Source organism: Rhododendron vialii, chromosome 5a (assembly GCF_030253575.1).
Source record: "Rhododendron vialii isolate Sample 1 chromosome 5a, ASM3025357v1".
Classification (NCBI taxonomy): domain Eukaryota; kingdom Viridiplantae; phylum Streptophyta; class Magnoliopsida; order Ericales; family Ericaceae; genus Rhododendron; species Rhododendron vialii.
This window is the reverse complement of record NC_080561.1, coordinates 15,908,858-15,919,683: the sequence shown is the minus strand read 5'-3', so window position 1 is coordinate 15,919,683 and position 10,826 is coordinate 15,908,858.

Here is a 10,826-nt window from a genome sequence, read left to right as displayed (position 1 = left end):
ATCTCGAATACGTCACGAGGAAGTCGGTGAAGGGACGAGCAATTGCTGAATTTTTGGCTGATCACCCTGTGGATGGACTGGAAGATGCAGATTTTGTGTTCCCAGATGAAGAAGTGCTAACAGTTGTCGAGGACGTCTGGACTCTGTACTTCGATGGGGCGGCCAACCAGAAAGGATTTGGGATCGGGGTTTTGCTAGTCGCCCCCGATGGTTCTCATATTCCGCTTGCATTCAAACTTAACTTCGATGTTACAAACAACCAAGCTGAATATGAGGCCTGTATCGTGGGTATGGAGGCTGCACTCACGCTCGGCGTTGAACGACTCGAAGTCATTGGGGACTCCAATCTCGTTGTATCTCAAGCCAATAGGGACTGGAAGGTGCGTGAAGAGGGGTTGAAACCTTATCATCAGGATTTGGAGGGGCTAATTCCTCGCTTTAACAAAGTGACTTTCACCCACATCACCCGTTTGAAGAACCGGTTTGCCGATGCCCTCGCAACCGTGGCTTCCATGGTCGAATTACCCTTCAGAGTCAAACTCCGCCCAGTCTTAATTGAACAACGGGACCGCCCCGCTTATCAATATGTCAACGCCATCGATGATGTCGATGACGGCCTACCCTGGTACCATGACATATGGAACTTCGTCGAGAATGGCACGTATCCGGCTGAGGCCTCTAAGAAGGATCAGACTGCATTGCGGAGGATAGCCGCCCAGTATATCATTTGTGGGGGAAAGTTATATAGGAGGTCTCATTGCGGAATGCACAAGCTCTGTGTCAACGGGACCGAGGCCGTCAGAATCATGGAGGAGATCCACGAGGGGGTCTGTGGCCCTCACATGAGCGGCGTCATGCTGGCTAGGAAAATCTTGCGCCAAGGCTATTTTTGGTCTACTATGGAGTCTCAGTGTGTGGATTATGTACGGCGATGTCACAAATGCCAAATTCATGCTAATCTAATGCATGTTTCACCCTCTAACCTGTTTGGCATGGCTTCGCCTTGGCCTTTCTCTGTATGGGGCATCGATGTCATCGGCATGGTCAGACCATCCGCATCAAATGGTCATAGGTTCATCCTCGTGGCCATAGATTATTTTACCAAATGGGTGGAGGCCGAATCTTATAAAACCCTAACGGCGGTTCAAGTCGCTCACTTCATCAGGAAAAACATCATCTACCGATATGGGGTTCCGCAAGCGTTCGTATCAGACAATGGGAGTCATTTCAAAGGCAGGGTCTTGGAGCTCTTCGAAGAATTCAAGATCCAAGTCCATCACTCAACGGTCTATCGTCCCCAAACAAATGGAGCGGTTGAAGCGGCTAGCAAAAATGTCGAGACAATCATCAAGAAGTCTGCGGAGTCCGCCAGGGACTGGCACGAGCAACTGCCTTTAGCTCTTTGGGGTTATCGAACGTCGATTCGAACATCAACGGGGGCAACCCCCTATTCCTTGGTCTACGGGATGGAAGCAGTTCTCCCTATAGAGCTTGAGGTGCCATCTTTGAGAATCATGGTGGAATCGGAACTCTCGGAATTTGAATGGCTCAGTGGGAGATTTGTTGAACTCATGCTTTTTGATGAGAGGAGGCTCCGGGCTTTATATCATGTTCAGGGGTATCAGCGAAGAATTGCCCGGGCATTCAACAAAAAGGTGAAGTCTAGAGACTTGGTCGAAGGAGACATGGTCACAAAGGAGATTCGGGCACCGATTTTTGACCCCCGTGGCAAGTTTCGACCCAAGCGTTCCGGACCTTACATCATCAAGACCATCCTTTCTGGGGGAGCGGCTTAGCTCATCGATCTCGACGGCAACGGATTCAGCTCTCTGGTTAACCTGGATCAACTCAAACGATACTATCCCTGAGAGAAGCTCGTTGGGCCGAAAACCACAAGGGTGGGCGGTTCCAAGCAAAAATTAGAGCAAGCCTGCTAGACCGAAAACCTGAGAAGGCGGTTTAGGCAAAAATAAATAGGCATCAATCAAAGCTCGCTAGGCTGAAAACCCGAAGTGGCAGCACTAGGCAAAATTTAGAGCGTAAAAGGAGAGCTAAAATACTCGAGTAAACCCTAGCTTGAACTACGTGCTGACCTGATTCCCTGAAAAGGGATACGTAGGCAATCTCTCTGTGAGATTCGGTCACAATCCATCAACTTAATCCACGGTTTCCCGTTACCAGAAGTTGACTTGATACTTGGGTGACACGGCGGTTCAACACTTGGATCAAAAGGGGAAAACTCTCGAACTTTCATTTTTATTCAAATTATAACTTCTATTACACAGGCTGAGCAATCTTAAAAAGAGTAAAGCATAAAAACAGAATAAAGTGCTCGAGGCCTTAACAGGCTCACGGTTTATTCTAGATCATTAGGGTTCGTCAGAAGTCAATTGTTGTTCCGCCTGCTGGTGATTTCCCTTCTTAGCCATGTTTGATATCGGTGCGTAAGTTCCGTACTGAAGTCAAGGTCAGCTCCTCCGAGTTGCCGCAGGCCCCAGTTGTGCTCGTATCCTCTCAGATTCCGGGCAGTGAAAGCGAGGACTTGGAAATCTTCAGTCCCAGCTCGGTGGAGTCCTTGGCTCATACCTAGCTGACGAAGGATACGTCCGGGGATGTAGAACGTGAAAGCGGTCAGCCCAGCTATCACTACTCTCTCGAAACTTGCAGAACTTAGGGCCATGTCTGGAATGTTTAAGGCTTCGTGCCGCCATGTGATCTCGTTCGGTAGCATTTCTCTCATAAATGTGCGCCATTGATGCACAGACATTTCCGGATAGATCATACCCCGCTGATGCATTCGGCCGGGCAAATGAGGCCAATTTGCTTCCGGTGCGGTAAGCAATCCCAACTTGTCAGATAGCCAGAGCTGCATGAGTGGAAAAACAAGTGAGAAGTTACATATAGCTTGAGAGAAAAGACAAGTAAGAAGCTTCGATATAGCCTTAGCTGAGAGATGAGGTAAAAACAGAACGTGCGAAAGCCGAAAAAAGGTGAGCTGAGTGAGAACTAAGCTAACCTGCAGTAGTAGTGGACTACCGCCAAACACGTCTGTTTGGTCGGAAGAAACCAAATCCAAACCTATGAGTGTCTCTGCTAGAACCAGTGGTACCATATTTCTCCGGGCGTCCATTTGAGCTGCAACACTCACCAGCATGGGGTTGACTTGCCCATTCGGAGATACCAGCAAATAGGCAGCCAGCACGCCAATTGCCAGAGCAAATCGACGCCGAGCCTGCACGGCTATATTCTCTATGTCCCCTTCTGGCCCATACCATTCCATTAGGCGCATGATGTTGATTTGCCCTCCAGTTAGCAAACTTTCGGCCGCTGCTCTAGTAATATCAAGACTTGACTGTAAGAGCTTCGGCATGCTTTTCCTATAAGGCGGCACGACAATCACGCTCGAGGCAACTCCTTGGAGGTATGCTTGGAATTCCTCCACGGTTGGGCACAGCTCGTTAACCCCAAACCTGAACACGTGAACCTCTGGGTCCCAGAATTGTAGGGCTGCCCTCAGAAACTCGGGACGGACCCTCACGTTGCGAAGGAAATAGAATGCGGCCAGCCCGTGAAACCGGAATGACAGCCAATCTCCAGCAACAAAGGCCGGGAGCCATGGGCTAATTAAGGCCGGAAGATTATTTGCCATTCTGCTTTCTCGTGGGACTCTCAAACTGTGGGAGGAATGCCTTTCATTTGCAGAATATTGGCCTCTTTATAGGCGAAGTGCATAGAGTGTCGTCCTTTCCCAGTACAAACATCCATGCCATGTGGCATTCACTCCTCCAAAGTGAAGGCGTCCCTGCACTGCCCCCCCCTCTGAAGTACTCTGAGCAGTTAAAGGTTGATGACGAGGCTTGGTCGTCCAAAAAATCTGAGATGGTCAAATAAAGGTGGCCTGGCACGGTCCAACCATCGCGCGACGGTCTCATTCCATCGTGCAAGTGTGAAACATCCACTCCATCGCGCGACATACTCACTCCCTCGCGCGACGGTTCAACCTGCATTTTGACAAATTCCACCACTTACTGTCCAATTTTGGTCGGTTCCTATTCCAAGGGTACTTTTGCAACTTTTATGGTTCCGGCAAGTCACTATGAGCTTATGCAACCATATCCAAGCATTGGATTCGAGATATTGCGTTTAACGAGGTTTTTGAACCCTCGGTGGCTCGTTTCAAGGCCAAATGAGCATTTCGGGAGGTCGAAACTCGGTCCCGAGGGTTGTGTCCTTTTCTCTCAGGCCGTACGGGTCATAATGACCTAATGTGACTGTACGGAGGTGTCGGTTTCAGTTCGGGACATAATAGAGTCATGTTTTTCCATCTCGTGTCCCTTTTGTGTCCTTCGTAAGGTTTTTGGGCAATTTTGCGTTTCGGGAGGTGTTTCTCGAATCCGTCGGCTCTCGTAGGTCATTTTGTATATACATGACCTCACGGAAGTGTCCCTTTTATCCGAGTTCGGGTATTTTGGGTTTTGGCTTTTAAATGTCCAATATTCCATTCCCTCATATCCTAACCGTATCCTGGGGTACATTTTCGCTTTTCTCTGAGATTAGTTCTGTCTGTACGTATGTGTGCGTTTGTGAACAGTCTCGGTACATTAGCAATGCAAGTATGGTATTAGTGGCGAGCGTTTATTTATTCTAAGATCATTGCAAGAGTAAAATGAACTGAAAATGCAAATTTTATAGCTAATCCATATCTATCCATGTCAAAGTAAAGAAGACTACTGTGCATGCGGCGCTTCGGCCAGTCAAAGTCATCATGTCAGCTCGGGCACACTCGCCCATCAAGTCAAAAAGGCACACAGGCCCCAAAAACATGTATCAAGTATCAGCTAAGGCACTCCGGCCTTCCATCTATCTACGTGGGCGCGCAGGCCCAGAAGCAAAAAAAAAATCAAAGATGTGGAAAGAGAAATGAGGCTTCTTAGTAGCCCTCACTCCTCTCCGAACCAATCACCATCTCCGTCGTCGTCGTCGTCGTCATCTCTCTCTCTCTCGGATCCTGTCTAAAACCAAGGTCGTCCGCTGAGTCGTCAGAACCACTGCTGTCAGGTGCCTCCTCGTCTTCTTCTTCTTCTTCTCCCTTCTCTTCCTCTTCCTCCTCAGAATCCTCGGGCAGGATCAGCCGCTTCTTGCGGACCGGCTCGTCTTGCGAGGGCCTTTGGCGCATCTTCAGTTGATACCTCTCCTCTGCGCGCGCCACGGCCTCTCGGGCCGCCTCCTCACTCGCGACGGGTGGCTGTACGCCCCGTGTCTGTGGTCTAGTAGTAGGTGGAGGAGTAGGAGTCCTGCTTGCTAGCTTCTTCTGTGGAGGCTCTCTCGCGCTCTTCCTCCTAGGAGCCGCCCGTCCCTGTGTCTGCATTGTAAAATTTTGCACATTTAGTATACATTCTATGTATTATATGTTTGCAAGCAGGTACAATCAATTTCAAAGTTGACGACAATTATAGTATACTCTGAATCGAGCAAAGCATGCATATGTCAAGTATCGAATGCATGACTGTATCGTTTCTCTGAAGGATATACCTGAGATCTCTGAGCCGCCGGTGATGGATAGCGCAAGTCCAAAGGCAGGCCACTTGCCGCCCGCCTTATCACGTTCTCCAGTGCAAGCATACGCCGAACGGCCTCGTTCGCCCACTCATTGGGCACCTGCAAGAATAATTTGAATATGAGCAATGGAGCAATGTTTCAAGGTTTTATGGAAGTACAATAATGAAAGCTACAATGTCTTACCGGCACGGTGACGGGCGCTGGCTCGACTCTCGCAGGAACAAGGTGTAGCTCGGCCGGATTGCCCTGAGAATCCACCACAGCTATATGCCATGTCAACTCTGGCGGCCCACCTGTCACAGGTCCACTCGGACCCCGCCTCGCGCGACTTTCACCACTGCTCTGCCTCGCAGTGACGGCTCTCCTCTCCTCAGTAGCTCCACGGGCCTGACTCCGAACTTCCCTGAACTCTCGCACTCTCAGTGGCCCCGCCAAACTCTCCCTCTGGTAGACTGCATAGTCCATGCTGGGACGTAGGTAGCGTGTCAAGTCGGTGTCAGGCCGCGTGAATACCTCTAGCTCGGCCAACGTGTACTCCCCTGTGTGTGAGGCCCGTGGTGGAAGCAGCCTGGGCACCTGGAACCCTGCATGGCCAAGTGATTGGCGTGTCACTCGGTCGCCCAAGTACCACTGCCAACCAAAAGCTGACTCCAGCAGCACTCTGCTCGCCGTCACGGCCCTGCTCCTGGCCAAGTACTCAGGCTCTGACTCTGCCACCCTCCAGGGATCCCACTCTACCTGCACAAGCAAGCAATGCAAACGTCGGTCAGCGACAGCATTAAAGCAATAAAAGGGATGCATATTTCTATTTGATAAGGTCATGTCATACCTGTGAGGGTCGGAGCTCGTCTAGGTATATCGTGAAGCCATTCAGGTCCCCTCTCCCTCTTTTCTCTCCCATGTTCTTCTTGCTCCAGATATGAGCACGCGGGAGGATTCCCAAGTCCAAGCTCTTCGTCACTGGACGGCACATGTTCAAAACCTCGTAGGCCCAGAGCTGCACAGTTATCAAAGTTCAAATCATTAGTACAATGCAGGAATATTTTTGAGCAGTTCGTGTATTCAAACAGATAAGTATATAATGGAAATGTACTTTACTCTATTATGATCATACCTCCCAAATCCGCCAGTAGCCAGCAGTGCTCATCTCAGTCCTCGACGAGTCCCCCATAAAGCCATAAGCTGCGCCAAGCGCAGCCCCTCCCCAATCAAAGCGCGAGGCCGTCCTCAGATCCCTCAGTGCGGGTAAGTATGATAGATGGACCTTGCTACGCCTGTTCGGATACAGGGTAGCACCAAAAAGATACAGCAAGTACGCCCGGGCCATCTGCTCCGCCTCTTGCTCTGTCGCCACCTCCTTTGCAAGGTACCTCGTGAACTGGCCATATCTCGCCATCCCCTCCTCAACCTTGGGCACCTTTCCCAAGAACCACTCCAGGGCTGCCTCGTCCTCCTGAATGCCCGAGTCAAACGGGATGGGGTCGCCTCCAACCCTCAAACCAGTGATTGCTGCAAAGTCCGTGGGCGTCACTGTCATCTCCCCGAGCGGCAGGTGGAAGGTGTTGGTGGTATCCCTCCACCTCTCTGCAAGCGCAACCAAGACCGCATGGTCATTCCTGGCCCGAGTCAGGGTCTGTATGAACTCCCCAAAACCTGCCATGTCCACCAACTGCCTCACCCTCTCCGGCAAACCCTGGTACAACGCCAAGGAGCTACAGGCGCCCCCGAAACCCCGGATGTCCCTCTGTCTCGCTCTCTCCTGCATTAGACACGGAAACAAGCAACAGGGGATATATCAGCATGTGAGGCTTTCATTCTCAAGTTCTAGGTAATCAATACAACTTGGCAGTAGATGGTTGGTTCAAGTTATTATGTCTCATGCATGGCATTCAACGTGAACTATAGTGTCACTATTTGGATCTACTTCAAAGGATTACACTATGTTCCTCGGTATTTAAGCACATGCATTGTATTGAATTTGCAATCACAAAAGGAAATGAAGGAATTTCAGAAATTTACCTCAGCCCAGCCGCTCGAAATGTGGGCATCGGGGTCTCGCAGAACAAGCTCGGGGTCATACTCCGCTTGCCGTGGCCTGTACGCCGCGAGACCTGATGGTACGAACAGGTGTGGAACCGGTGGCCTGTATTCCTCTGCTGAAAATGGAGCACGAGTCAAACTCTCTGCCTTGGACACCGCTGTCACCCTGGGTCCCTGCCCCCTCGCTCCAACCCGCTCCTGGCCTCCGCATCCCTCAAAACCTCCTCCTCAGCGGCCCTCGCCCTCTCGGCCCTCGCCGTAGCCTCTGAAGCGGCTATCTCCCGCTCTCGCTCCTCTCGAGCCTCCAACACGGCGGCCCCAATCATGGGATCCTCTTCCAGAAGTCGGGCTAATCTCTCGTCACTCAGGAACTCCGCAAGATCCTGTCTTGTGATCAGCCTATGGCCCGATGACGTGGCCCCCGGCCGAAACAGTACCTCCTCCTCAGGAACCTCCGTGGCCTCCTCCTCCTCAGTCGCCACGCCCTTGCCCTTCGCCGGGTCCCTCGGCGGGGTCTCACTCGGCCCGGTGCCATCACCACTACCGCTGGCGTCTCCGCCAAAACCACCACCAATCATCACCGAGCCTTCTACTGCCATGCTCGGATCCAATGGTTGAACAACAGGCCCCGTCGCCCCGGCCTCCTCCGTCGCGCGATGATCTGACACCGTCGCGCGATGGTCACCTTCGCCAACCACCTCCTGCTCGTGACCCTGTTCGCCATCGCCGCCGCTAGTTGCCTCTGCACTGGCGTCTGCAGCGGCCCCTGCTCGCGGCCGATTCTTTGTTTCGACCTCCATTCGTCCTCTAGACGATCAACCACTTGTTCACTACCTCGGATATCGTTGTGATCCGCCATGGATGATGATACGCACATGGGTTTGCTTGGTTTTTGGATGAAATCAAGGGTTTGGAGAGGAAGCGTTTGAGAGAGAATAGTGTTGGAGGGAGTTCGAAACTGCTGTGAGCGGTTTTCGAACGTCCCCGTCGATTGTATGGAAGAAAACAGGCCCAGGCCGGGTCTGGGCTCTTAACAGACCCAGGCCTGAACGGATAACCCTCGCGCGACGATGTGACTATGTCGCGCGATGGTTGGGTTGGGCCTCCAGGCCCAATGCAGCTTCTGGAAAGGCCCAATCATGCTTATCCACCCTCAAGAGCCCATAGGTTCTCGCTTAGGCGCCGCAACAATTTTGAGGTTTATTGTGAGTTGATGGCTTTTAAAATCCAAGGCGCATTTATATCCCCAGCAGTGTTCTGCCCGTGTAAAGTCCAATTGCAAAACAGCGACGATCTATCCGTCCGATTATCAAATCAGCAACGATCTATCCGTCCAATTTCAAGTCAACGACGATCTATCCGTCCAATTATCAATCAACGACGATCCATCCGTCCGATTTCAATCAGCGACGATCTATCCGTCCAATTATCAATCAACGACGATCCATCCGTCCGATTTCAATCAGCGACGATCCATCCGTCCGATAATCAGTCAACGACGATCTATCCGTCCAATTATCAATCAACGACGATCCATCCGTCCGATTTCAATCAGCGACGATCCATCCGTCCGATAATCAGTCAACGACGATCCATCCGTCCGATTATCAATCAGCGACGATCTATCCGTCCAATTATCAATCAGCGACGATCCATCCGTCCGATAATCAGTCAACGACAATCCATCCATCCGATTATCAATCAGCGACGATCCATCCGTCCAATTATCAATCGGCGACGATCCATCCGTCCAATTTCGAATCAGCGACGATCTATCCGTCCAATTTCGAGTCAGCGACGATCTATCCGTCCGATTTCGGATCAGCAATCAATCTGCTCACCGATCCGTTGGTGCACGGTATTTGTATATACTTGCTAGCACTTTTCGTTTAAATCAGCTCTTGGGTGGATTGGATGGGTGTCTAGAAATCTTTGACGTTACCCGTACCAGCCAATGGTGCTCCGCGTGCCGTCAAAGAGGGACTACTGTAGACACCCCAATCTGACTTCCCGATCGTTTTACTTTCTTCTTCGGTTTCTTGATTCCCCGATGATGAATCAGGTCGAAAACAGTCTCGAGAACTTGGAATGGCTTGAGTTTGGCATGTGAGCAACCCATCCTTAGCCCTAAAACCCTTGAATCAGAACCTGGACCTTGGGTTTGATAGTCACGCGACATACTGGGATCCTCGCGCGATGGTCCACTTGCCAGGTGGTGGTCAAAGTCAAAGCTTTGACCACTGACCCTCGCGGGGTTGGCTGGACCCTCGCGCGATGCTCTTACTTCATCGCGCGATGGTCAACACCTGTCACTTTCACCCAGATTGCGTGGTGGTCAGGGGGCTACAGGCCTATGTGACCCCGTTTTCGTCGGCTGAACAGCGTTCTGGGGGGCTCCCTTTGCCCCACCTCACCCCCCATTCTCCCATCACCTTTGCCACCCCACTTCTCCACCAAGCAATTGTAACCAGCATTGTTGGCTGGTTATAAGGCCTTGGCTAGCCACCAACTAACCCTTTCTTCTATAAATACCCCCCCCCCCCCCCCATGCTTCATTGCAAAGGGTTACAAAATTCTCTCAAAGAAAGAAGAAGCAAAAGCTCAAGCACAAACATCACACACCACACTCTCTCCTACATAGTCACCTCCCAAGCCTCACCACCTCATTTAAGCCATCTCCAAGGAACTCAAGCAAAGGTATAATATCTTTCTGCTCACTGTTCGAACCCCTGAGGGGGGCTGGCTGGGTCAAGGCTGGTAATCGATACCAGTTCTGGCCCTAAAGCTAGCAGGGTTTCAAGAGCCGTTACCTGGAACACCCTCGCGCGATGGTCCCATACACTCGCGCGACACTTCTGTCTGCGTGAGATTGGACCACGTGGGGAAGGGATCCTGGTCTTTAAGTTCATTGTTGTGTTCATTAGTCTTTTAAAAGTCTTTTAAGGAGCTTTAGCTCCCTGCTTTGCAAGTTTGCATGTTAAAAATCATTGTTTAAGCCTAGTTCATAACTCCTCTTGATTTGGAATGCTCTCGGGATGCTCTTGAATATGTCTCAGAGCCCTGAGTATGCAAAGCAATTCCTGGAAATCCAGTCTGAACAATCGCGCGCCTGTATGACTCTGTCGCGCGATGGTTCTAGGTTTTCCAGGGATTGCCCTTGCATGAGCAGCTTGGCCTTGGCCTCCGTTTAGATACCCCCACTGTTTAGGGGTCGTGTTTTCACAATA